Source organism: Gymnoscopelus microlampas (genome assembly GCF_963454915.1).
Source record: "Gymnoscopelus microlampas genome assembly, chromosome: 3".
Lineage (NCBI taxonomy): Eukaryota > Metazoa > Chordata > Actinopteri > Myctophiformes > Myctophidae > Gymnoscopelus > Gymnoscopelus microlampas.
The window spans coordinates 29,236,139-29,248,322 of NC_139940.1; the positions used below are offsets into that span (position 1 = coordinate 29,236,139).

General features: G+C 42.6%; 1 protein-coding gene across 1 annotated transcript in view; it reads left to right on the forward strand.

Annotated features, from left to right (window-relative positions):
- Positions 1–2,989: 2,989 nt before the first annotated feature.
- Positions 2,990–12,184, forward strand: part of has2 (hyaluronan synthase 2) — a 21,781-nt gene continuing 12,586 nt past the window's right edge. Inside the window, exon 1 of the mRNA XM_084053751.1 lies at positions 2,990–3,565. The gene's annotated coding sequence lies outside the window, so the exon portion shown is untranslated. The remainder of the gene's footprint in view (positions 3,566–12,184) is intronic.

Consider the following 12,184-nt stretch of genomic DNA (forward strand, 5'->3'; position numbering starts at 1 on the left):
AGAAAAATTATTCTTATTGATCCTTCATTTACAGCAGGTGTCTGATGTCTTCAGTTTGGAAAATAAAACATCCTGCCTCACCTCTTCACAATAAAAACTCCTCTGTCACCCAAATCAGATTTTCCAAAAGATTCAGATGACCACCTCAGTTCTTTGGTTGAATGGCAGATGACTTGTGTTTTTTTAGAATTAGAATAGAATAGAAGTTTTCAGAATTATGCTGCAATATTGGACTCTTATGGCAGAAGAAAAACAAACCACATATCAGCACTGTGAAATGATTCGTGAACATGGGCTTGGGCCTTGTTACCTCCCTGGATAATTGCTTCATATACTCTTCAACACAACACTAAGGTTCCCTGACCATTATAGAGACTAGAAGACATAGGGCTCATAGAATGAACATTTTGATATTAATGTCAATGCACATGGTGTGTGACACTACCTTTTGAAATCAATATGAATACATTGTGACTTACAGTGTCACAATCAATATGAATACACTGGACTTACAGTGTCTGACTTACAGACACTGTAAGTCCAGTGGCCATAGCTATACCATACTGATATGATGGTTTTTCATTCTCAAACTATCTGCATTCTTAGATTACCAAACAATATGCATTTGGTTCCATTTGGACACTCTCATTGATTTTACAATATAAATTGGGGTCCCAGAGATAGAAATGCTATTAAATGGGGGTCCGTAGAGTAATGCATGTCAAACTGGGGGGTCCTTGAAATTAAAATGGTTGAGAAACACTGCTAGAGCCGTAAAAATCGTCTCTTATGGGGGGTCCCTGGCATATCTTTTCAAATGGGGGTCCGCGGGCTAATAAGTGTCAATTTAGGGGTCCTTGACATGAAAAAGTTTGAGAACCACTGCTCTAGACAGTCCTAACTCTATACTCAAAGCCTGGAGGTCTTTAGGGTTGAAAGTCATTACATATTTCCTTACTCAAATAAATAGTTGAGGAAATGAGTTGGTGCAAAGTAAATCGCAAAGGGGAGTGGAGTCAAATGGCCACAAACAATACTGTGGCCTCTTTGACAATAATGTCCTTCAATGTCTCGTAGAGTCAGGGACCCACTAGAGATTAGAGGCCATGTGTTTCACTCCCCAATACATAAACAACTGGAGCCCACTAGGGGCTTTCATACAATGCATACCATGTGATATGGTATGCATTGCTATTCATCAACTCAGCTTCTGCATACATGCATTCTGAATATGAGGTTTTGCGCAAGAAAGGTTGCACATCATGTAACTTTTGGATCTTTGAAACACGTCATGCTAAACAAAATAAGACGTTTGGACTTGAGAATAACCTTGTAGTTTCCAGGAAAATGTGTAGGCTATGCGTTGTTCATAAATCATGGTTGTCAAGCACGGTTTAACAAAGTGTCAAACACAGCTCTTGTAACACCTATCTGTGTTGCATCCTCATGAGGATGCAACACAGATAGGTGTTACAAGAGCTGTTAGGTACCATACTGGAACAATCCTGGAGGGGGGGGGGGGCTCTCCCTAAAACAAAATTCACAATCCAAAAGTTTGGTTTGTGTTCTCTCAAATCCTGAAACAAGTGGGCTAATAAGCACTCTTCACGTAATCAAGAGACAAATCCTGGAGCTGCTCTGAATAACTTTGAGTAGCCTACAGTGGACAGTACACATGGTGACTTTATGGAGGTGAAAACATATTTTTGGTTCAGCCCATTTCGTTGTGAGAACTCACAAACTATGGGAGTCCATGGTCATAGACACAGTGTAAGTTCTGAATCTGGTGGGATTTCCCTTTAAGCAGTCTCTACATAGATGTAACACTGCTGGTACAGCAGAGCCTTAGCACTGTTATATATTATATGGCGCTACCTGCTGGTCAAATGTCGGAAGTGCGCCAAAATGAATGAATGAATGAAATAACTAACATTCCATCATCACCAAAGCCGACACGGCGATACCTTGGCCTATTTCTTGTGCTGAAGATGTGGCCGTTTGTTTTCGCTTCGTTTATATTAAATTGGCTGTTGTCTTATTTAAATAACAGATATGGCAAGGCAAGCCATCTATCTATAGGCTACATTAAATTGAGAATAGGTAGCCCCGTAGTTGTTCGGACGTTGCAGGATCGCATCAAAATAAAACCTAAAAGAAAAAGAAGGAAAAAAAGAAGATTTAACAGCCAGCGTATACGTGTGAATGTATTTGCTTCGGGATAATTAACGACCACACACGGTCATGATGCCCTTTAATTGAATGAGGAGACGAGTTCGCCTCCCTCTCCTTCTTCTCCATCTGTACCCAATAAGTTTGAATGAATAAGAGAGAGTGTGTGTGTGTGTGTGTGTGTGTGTGTGTGTGTGTGTGTGTGTGTGTGTGTGTGTGTGTGTGTGTGTGTGTGTGTGTGTGTGTGTGTGTGTGTATGCGCGTGCGTGCGTGTGTGTGTGTGTGTGTGTGTGTGTGTGTGTGTGTGTGTGTGTGTGTGTGTGTGTGTGTGTGTGTGTGTGTGTGTGTGTGTGTGTGTGTGCCTGCGTGCGTGCGTGCGTGCGTGCGTGCGTGCGTGTGTGCGTGTGTGTGTGTGTGTGTGTGTGTGTGTGTGTGTGTGTGTGTGTGTGTGTGTGTGTGTGTGTGTCCTCTCCTCTGTCACTCTCTCTCCTTCCCTCCTCCTCAAGAAGGAGCGTGGTTTTGGGTGTTTGCTCCTCCTCATCCTCAGCCCCAAACCTTCCCCCCTTATTAAAACAAGTCGCCAATCTGTTGCAGGCCGGTAAAGGGTCTTGGAAGCCGCAGGAAGCATAAACGAGGCAGCAACACACCGCCGTCTGGAAGGGATTAGACATCAGCTACAACACAGACAAGAAGAGAGAGTTTTGGGCACTTCAGTGCGCTCTGTGTTGTAGCCTAACCTGGATGGATGGATGCTGCTGGGGGAACTTGAATTGCCTGCCTACACGCCCCTTCAAACTTAAAAAAAGAAAAGTGAAGTGACTACTGTTGGATATAGTAGTTCATTTGTCATTTTCTTTTTTATTATTTTAATAAATGACACGGCCAAAGTTGAGTGAACCGGTGTTTGTTGGATAGATTTTTTTTTCCTCATATAGGCTACTTTTTTTTCCTTCTTTCAATATATGTATGAAACTGCCAAAGCCTGGGACATCTTTTTTTTTTTTTATTAATGCAATTTTTTGATATATATGTTTTCTGTACGCATGGTGCCACAGCTGACTGACAAGATGCGTGTGTGCAAACATCTAACATGCACGCGTTGCATAGTTAATGTGTGCAAACAGACAAGTTAAAAGAAGGAGCACATGAAACACAGCTTCTTTAAAAGTTGTCAACCATTCAACCACTTGTGGGAACGTGCACAAACTTTTCATTTTTATTCCACATGAGGATCATCACTTGGAGAGGATTCATGAGACTCATAAAGGTGTCCTCTGAAACTTTGTCGAGAAGTTTTCTCCATGCAAGCCGAGCGCTGTAAGAGACGCAGGAGGAGGTGACTGACTGACCGCATCCCTGGTCAAGGACGGACCGAGCGGACCACAGCTGTTTCAAGGTAGAACACCACTATAGTCTCACACTTTGACATGATGATGACAAACATGAAACCTGTTCATTTACACCACAATCAATTCAGCAAGGTTGCTGTGTGGAGGGGGTAATTAAAGTGCTAAGATTTCACATATAAGTCTTAAGAGTTTAGAATAAATGCACCCGATGGAATCTCCCTAAAATGTTTAACTATTTGATTTGAAAATGTGTGTTTTTTCTTTGACTATGGCTTCGTTCTTTCCAATGAAAAAAAAAAAAAACGTTTAGCCTTTTTTTAAACATTTATTTCTTAATTCCTGGTGTCCTTTTTTCACGGTGTTCAATATTCAAAGGCTGAGTGATATTTAGCCCCATTTGGAACTTCTCACTCCGCTCTCCGATGAGGTCCCACTGTGTCAGGTGCCAGCAGAGTGCGACACTGGTGAACGGTGGCCAATATAGTTGATTCTTACCCTTTTCCGCACATCGTATCCAAAAAGTAAAGGTCCCCCCCCTGCTCTCAGATGTTTACAATTTTAGCGGCCAAGACATTTTTACCGACGGGTTAAAACAAGCGTTTAAATCGCTTTTTTAGTCAGTCTGTGGCATGTTTTCCCAATGCAACCTTAACGGGAGCAGTACAGCGCATGCGGACGGGGGTTGACTGGCCACAGGCTGACTAAAAAAGCGATTTCAATGCTTGTTTGGTACCCGTCGGTAAAAATGTCTTGACCGCAACATTTTTAAACAACTGAGAGTAGGCCAGAAGAACTTTACTTTGTTGATACGATGTGCAGAAAAAGGTAACAATCAACAATATTGGGCCATTTTTGCCGGTGTCGCACTCTGCCAGCACCCGAAGCAGTGGAACCTCATCTTGGAGCTATACAGCGGAGGGAGAGGTTCCAAATGGGGCTTTAAGTGATGCTGAAAATGTGGACGCACGCCAAGTGTCAGTCTTCATTTGGCGCTGCGCTTTGGAGAGATGTGAACTTACCCAGCAAGTTTTCTCTACACTTTCTAAACTTAAAAGCTAAAGATTTTTTTTAGTTTACGCATACATACTGACTCTGACAAGTAGGTAAGCTACCTTTATCCACTGTCTGCTTGAGAGTAGTAGTCTGGACTTCATTCAAACAGAGCTATGGCTGATTTGGTGCGATCATGTGTGTTAAGGGAAAAATCTGGATGACATCCGCTCTAATTTGTGGTGTACTACAATGCTGCACTGAAATGATGTTGCATCCGATCCACTTTTCTCTGTCTTTCATTATCCCCATTAGATTAAACGTTAGTACTGCACATGGCATACGTCATTCGCAGGGATAAGTTTGAACCAATGGAAAGACTGCATTTCGACATTTGGGGCTTGTTGTAATTTGATGCCTACTGTACAAACTGAGTATGCCAGTCATATTGCTGTATGGCTTATATTGTTATATTGTGGCTTATATTTTCATCTGATGTTATTGCACAAAGAGGTGAGAGGCTGTCTGCAACCCCCCCCCCCCCCACCCCACCCCCTCTCTCTCACACACGCATGCATGCACACACACACACACACACACACACACACACACACACACACACACACACACACACACACACACACACACACACACACACACACACACACACACACACACACACACACACACACACACACTTTCTCTTCCTGTGTGTGTCTTCTGTGCTGTCTGTCCTAGTGTGATATGACACACAATTCCTACACTTTCAATATTTATTTATGAATATGAATGCAGCCCATTCAAGCACAGGGTCAGCCATTCATAAAATGCCTACATGTGGATGGTCCTTAGATGACCCCTACGCCATGAAAACTAACAGCTGTGTATCCCACTCTGTTAACCACTTAATGGACCTGAGTTGAACTGCACTCTTTCCCCCCCCCGATTTACACCAAATCTCGTTGCAGAAAATTTGCCTATTTTTGGCTATGTTCCCCTCAGAATAGTGATGCTGGGGTTTAAGTGGTTAACATGCCCTCTCTCTCTCCTTCCGCCTTTTGTACTGTGTGAACACTCAATTTGAGTTTGTTCTGCTGGCTCAGCACATGAGAACAACCCACACAAGGAATGGCCATCTGTGAGTTGGATGTCTAGGCATTTCAGACACATATCTATCTATCCTACCCCTGCTATCTACTTCCTACTGTCTTGGAAACTCTTCAGCATTATCGTAGCTGTCCAGCGGAAACCTCCTATCTCCATATTCAAAATCTTTGTGTTTTTTCGTAAAATAATTTCCTACTTGATCATACTACAGTGTCACACAAAAGCATCAAAAGTAGCAGATCCACAAGTTCGAAACGTAGCGCGAAGCGAGGCGTTTTAAGCTTGTAGATCTGCTTTTGCTATTTTTGAATTTGAATCGTGAAAAGTAACAGATTTGGACATATGAGGTTTCCACCCGACAGAGACGATATACGTACACTCACACGGTTTACACTGTATGTATTCATTCTCATATTATTCACTGTTGATAGTCTGTACATATATCCATCCATATTCATTCATACATTCAGATAGACTGTGCATTTAGACATATGTATTGATAGACAGTAGGCCTACTGTCCATTATGTTAACTCATTCATTCAGCTACCCAGTGGATAGTGTCAGAATCTAAATTAGTCGATATTTTATTTTATTCTTTACTTTTATTTATTATTTATTCTTACCATCTTTGTTTGTAAGAGTACAGACTCTTACTCTTACCTGTTTCACACTCTTATTGCTGTTGCAATGATTCCATTGCAATGATCATTTGGGAGTGCACCTGATGCAGATGAAGTCCAGGTCTGGGGATTCAAACCCATGACCACTCACCCAGGTCACTAGCCTTCCTTAATTGTATTAACCTTTTTGTGAAGGAGTATTAATAGGACTTAGTTTGTCTTGAACTCATTCATGTCTAGATGGATACTTCAGGTCATTCAAATTTGGCATTTGAATGACCAATTTGAATCCCAAGGCATTCAGATTCAGATTCACTTTAGATTCATTGTTTAGGTACATACATGTGAAACACTTATGCTCGGGGCAAAGAAAGTGCATATGGTGCAGAGTACAAGAGTTATTGCACATTCACTTTTCACTGTCATTCATTGGCATCGAGACCAAGTGACACTTTTCTTATACTTTAGGCTTTTTGAACGCAGCCCTGCTGCTCAACACCCAAAATAATTATTGGGAAAAAAATCTACTGCTAAGTTAGAACTGATAGAATATGCAAGTAGCCTACCACCACAGTGTCTATACCACCCTGCAGCAGCTCCCCGCTCTAGCCGGTAGAAGGATCACTTACAAACATACACTACATGTAGCTTACTGTGCATAGCCAGCACACATGTGTAGTCCTTCTGTCTATGTACACACCTACTAGCCCAGACACAAACTAATACAGACAGTGTCTCTAATCTCAGCCCTGTAGGGAGTTCCTCTACTGGGCAAGGCTCGGTATACTGCTCAGTGCTTGATGAGGAAAGCATTCCAATCCATGGCTGGCCCCTATTAGTGTGATATTTAGTACTGTACGCCAACAGTATGGTGAGCAGACTGTCCGTTTTCTGTAGACAACTTGCCTAAACATTTACATTTTCAGTAGCCTGATTTTGAAAAACACCCAGACCTTCCAATGATAAACATGTGTTTTTTAACATCAAGCTAATTACTAACAAGCTAATTACTAACAGATCACAAGATAGAAAGTTTATGTTGGCACAGATGACATGGTCAGTAGTAGTACTGTGCAGTCCTACAGGATACAAGCACACTAAACTTCGCATACTCTCCCTAATCATTATCACCGCATGGCTCTTCCACTGAGCGCAAAAAGCACTACACAGTAAACTCCTCATTTCTTCGATTTGTAACTCTGAGACTGTACAGATGTAACAAAATTGACCAATAAGGGTCCATTTGGTTACATCCGTAGAGTCTCAGGGCTAAATGAACACTGAGGATTTTTACTGTGTATTCAGAGGAAGCCATTCCATGACTGGTGCCTATTAGGGCTTACACTGGGTCTCACGTGCCATTACTGCTCGCAGCGAGGGTCCATGCTAGCTCTAATGTGAAGTCCTTGGGGGCATGCATGGGAACTACGCAAGCAACTAGGTCAGAGAAGACAAGTCCCACATGTTGCTTTGCAGCCTGTGTATGGCACATTGGTAACCATTGAAAGTAACCACCGCAACACACCCTGAATCTATTAATCCCACAGGGTTGTCAAATTTCATTCTTGATGATGCATGGGCATGACAGCATAGCAGCTGTAAAAAAGTGGCACGTCTAGCTGTGCCACAGAACTATGTAAGTGAGGTTTTGAGTTCCCACCCTTACATGTCAATTTTTACATTCCAGAATGCACTGTTTCTTTAGCCACATGTCCCTAGTCTGGGGTGAACATTTTGTGAAAACAGCCAAGCTTGTAGATTGGCTATTTTTGGTGAAGAGATTTTGTGTAGAGGGAGAAAAAGGAGAGGACCAAGTAGACCCCTGGGGGACCCCGGTAAACAACTTATATAGGGTTTAAGTCATACTGTCTTTGCAGTGCACGGTTTGATGACTGTATATAAACGATGCGAGAGAATGTACATTTTTATGTGTCTTGTACACCGTTGCAGCTTTTACAAGATCTTGGCTACTGTAATACTTTAATGTCCCCTCAGGGATGAATGAAGTGAATCTGTAATGTGTCACTGGTTCTATGGCATAACTCTATGGCGTAACTCCAGGAACTAAGAAAGAAACAAACTTCTTGTAACCAAGGAACAAAAATAATTAGAATGAAGTTGTAATGAGATGTAATGCATTTCAATCATGCTAATGGTAATGGTACACATTAATTACACTGTCTTCCATTTCTTCCTGAATGTTTGCTTGGACCACACATACTACAGCTTATCTCTCTGGTTTAAGTATCTGTGATAATAGCTGGCACTATGAATAGCATGTATTATCTATATGTGGAGCGGAAGAGAGCTAAATAAGAAGGTGTGACATGAATGGATGAGAGAAAGAGCGTGTGAGAGAGAGAGAGAGAGAGAGAGAGAGAGAGAGAGAGAGAGAGAGAGAGAGAGAGAGAGAGAGAGAGAGAGACTTGAATGATAAAGTAAGTATTTGGCACAGTTCAAATGGTCTAATGACTAAAACATGGACAAAACCAGCCACAAATGTCTTTTTCCTGTTTAGAAAGCACACCGATATCTGCTCTATGCTGTTAAAGATCACAAATCTGATTTGTGGTCGTCATGACATGTACTGTACACACAGTCCCATGCAAAGACTGATGTGCAGAAAGATATAAAAAAGTGAGAGTGTACCATAGAGAGGTTTGGTGTGACTGGGCCAGTGGAACATTTTACAGCATGCCATAGAAGCTCAACTCCAGTACATCAGCTCAATGAGTTGAGCCAAGCTCATTGCTATGACTCCCGTCTCTCTGCCTCTCTGTTGTGTATCTCCATCCCTCCCTCTCTCTCTCTCTCTCTCTCTCTCTCTCTCGCAAGAGTGATAGATCAGAAGACAGGAGCATGGAGATACAGATAGAGAGAGCGAGAGAGAGCGAGAGAGAGAGAGAGAGAGAGAGAGAGAGAGAGAGAGAGAGAGAGGCAGACACAAGAGGATCTTGCCTTTGCCAATCAACTGAAACAACAATGAAAAATTAAACACATAGTGTACAAATCAATGTCTTAAACCAGGGGTTTTCAACCGGTGGTCCTTGGCCATGCATTATTATTATTATTTTTATTTTCTTTACTTTTAATAACTTACAGGAGTTCTTTGTATGGTGTGTGTGATATGAAATGTGAGCTTACCATAATCACAGTAATCCTTAATCATATTCCATCATATTCAAACAAAATCACTGTATTTTATTAGATATTATATTGATATTATAGCTATTTTATCCAGCTCCCTGTGGTGCATGAACCCCCCACCACTATTGTGTGGGGTGGGTCTATGATGGACCCACCACGCACAATAGTGGTGGTCCCCAGGTTGCTCTTAGTCAGGATGGTGGTCCCTGGGTCAAAATCAGTTGAAAACCCCTGTCTTAAACGGCACTGAAGCCAGTGCGAGTGCCCTTGTCACACCTGATTCCAATAACACAAGGAAGAGGAGGAAATGGATTTAAGAGGGGCATGCTGGTGGGGGAAAAAAAGAAAGAGAAAGAGGATGTTAAAACAGGCCCTTGTAACATTGAAACTTTGCGTCTTTGCCAGTCACATTTCTGCCCACCTGATTCCAATCATGTAGGAAGAAGTGCATTGTAGCGCTGTGTGGTGTGTGTCGTGATACTGTTTAGTTCTGGCTCTTGTAATACCAATGCCCCCACAACAAGAGCATGCCTCCACCACATGGTGTGTGTGTGTGTGTGTGTGTGTGTGTGTGTGTGTGTGTGTGTGTGTGTGTGTGTGTGTGTGTGTGTGTGTGTGTGTGTGTGTGTGTGTGTGTGGGGGGGGGGGGGGGGGGGGTTACAAGGAGGAGGAGGAGGAGAAAGAGGTGGAGAAAGAGAAGGAGGAGCAAAGACGAGAGGGACAAAGCTAATGACATGGCACCAAATGAACGATCAAGGATCACGTCTCTTCACTGATATTACCAGAATGTAGCTTTGTCCCTATCCTCTGTGCTCCTCCTTCTTTTTCTCCACCTCTTTCTCCTCCTCATTGTAACCCCCCCACCCACCCCCCCACCATGTGGTGGAGGCATGCTCTTGTTGTGGGGGCGTTGCCATTACAAGAACCTTCTATGATATTGTACTTGGGGGGTGGGAAACGCCACCCTGGGGTTAATTGCGTATGACGTCAAAGCAAAATGGCCACTTGCCACCATGTGAACATGGTCAGTTCAGACGACTTGAATCTGATTTACCAGTTCATCGTATTCCCACAAACTATATGTATGACAGAATAAAACTAATCAAATTGTATATGTTTCAGTGTAACATGATACATATCAGCAAAGAGCAGATGAAGCAAGTCAGCCCACCATTGAGACAGTCCAGTACATGTCGAGTACGAGTCAATGATAGAAGCCAACTCCCATGTCTCACAGCCTGTGTTGTAGCAACGTTGTGAGCCAGGAGTTTCCTGCCTTCTGCTACGACTGTCATGAGGCTGTCTCCAAATGTAATGCTTTTTAAATGCATCCTGCCCAGCCCAGCCCAGTTCAGCCTGCCTGCACGCACGCACGTACGCATGCGCGCGCGCACACACACACACACACACACACACACACACACACACACACACACACACACACACACACTTTCAGAAGTGCATGCTCACTCTGTACATGGCCTTCCCTGAATTCAACCTTGACTGTGCTGTCTGTCTACTAGTCTTTCTGTCAATATGTCTACCAGGCCTATTTGTTCAGGATTCTATCCGGCTGTCTCTTTAGCCTGTCTACTCATCTTTTATTACATCTATCCACCCACCAATACATCGATCAATCAGCCTGAATTATTGTCTGCTTTTCTCTCTGAGTGCTGTACAAAGCCTACACAAGAATTACACAGCGTTGATTGGCAATAAATCAATGGGCATAAAAGGGACCTGGACTGACAGATACATCTCCATATATGGCCACAAAAGGGACACAGACACTATGACATATGTCAATGTCAGACATATTGGTCGTATTGGCGGTGCGACGTAGGTTTGAGGACCGCGTAGCGTACCGCCCGCGCCAGTGCGCGCGCGTGTGTGTATAAATATGGAGGTAAAATAATCAAGATTAACAGCAGTGTGTTAATGCAAACCTCTAGCATTTAACAAAATAACAGATCTACAATCACAACATGTTTGAGCTTGTGGATCAGCTATTTTTTGCAATTTTTTCACTGACACGGTCATACAACAAATTGTCAAATCAAATCAAAGTTATGCTATCAAAGTAGCACATAACATGACAAGGTCAACCAAAGTGTTGTACAGGTAAAAAACACAACAAAGAGCAAACAATGCAATATAAACAGACAATAGCATACAATAAAAGTCGCTATCAACTGGGACGCTTTGATGCCTATGGGTAAATTATTCCAGAGCCTGGGGGCAGCCACCGCAAAGGCCCGGTCACCCCTGTTTTTTCCTGTGGGTGCTGGCGGCACCTCCAGCAGCAGCTGGTCGACCGACCTCAAGGCTCTAGGTGGAGAGTGGTCGGAAACTAGATCAGCAAGGGACGGGGGTGAAATAGATTATTCAATCTGATAAGTCCTCCTTAAAACACAAAGATTTGAAGGTTTTATTGTTGTTTTATTAATGACATCATATGGATCCCCAAAATCTTAATGTTGATCAGTGTACAACCCTCCACCCTATACAGTCTTTAGAACAAATTTTATGAACCACGTTTCTCCATATACTGCTGTTCTCATAAATATCCTCACCATTACATCATACGAGCCACAGGTGGGAGCTGCCTCCTTCCTTAGTGCTACAGCAATGATTTGTGAACATTAATCTCAATACATCTATAGCCAGTGGTGCTCCACTACATCTCAGAGGCATATATTGTACTTTTTACTCAACTAAAATTGACAGCGTTAGTTGCTAGTTATTTTGTAGATTTAGATTATTAATGCAAAACATACATTAACCAATTAATAGCAGATCTG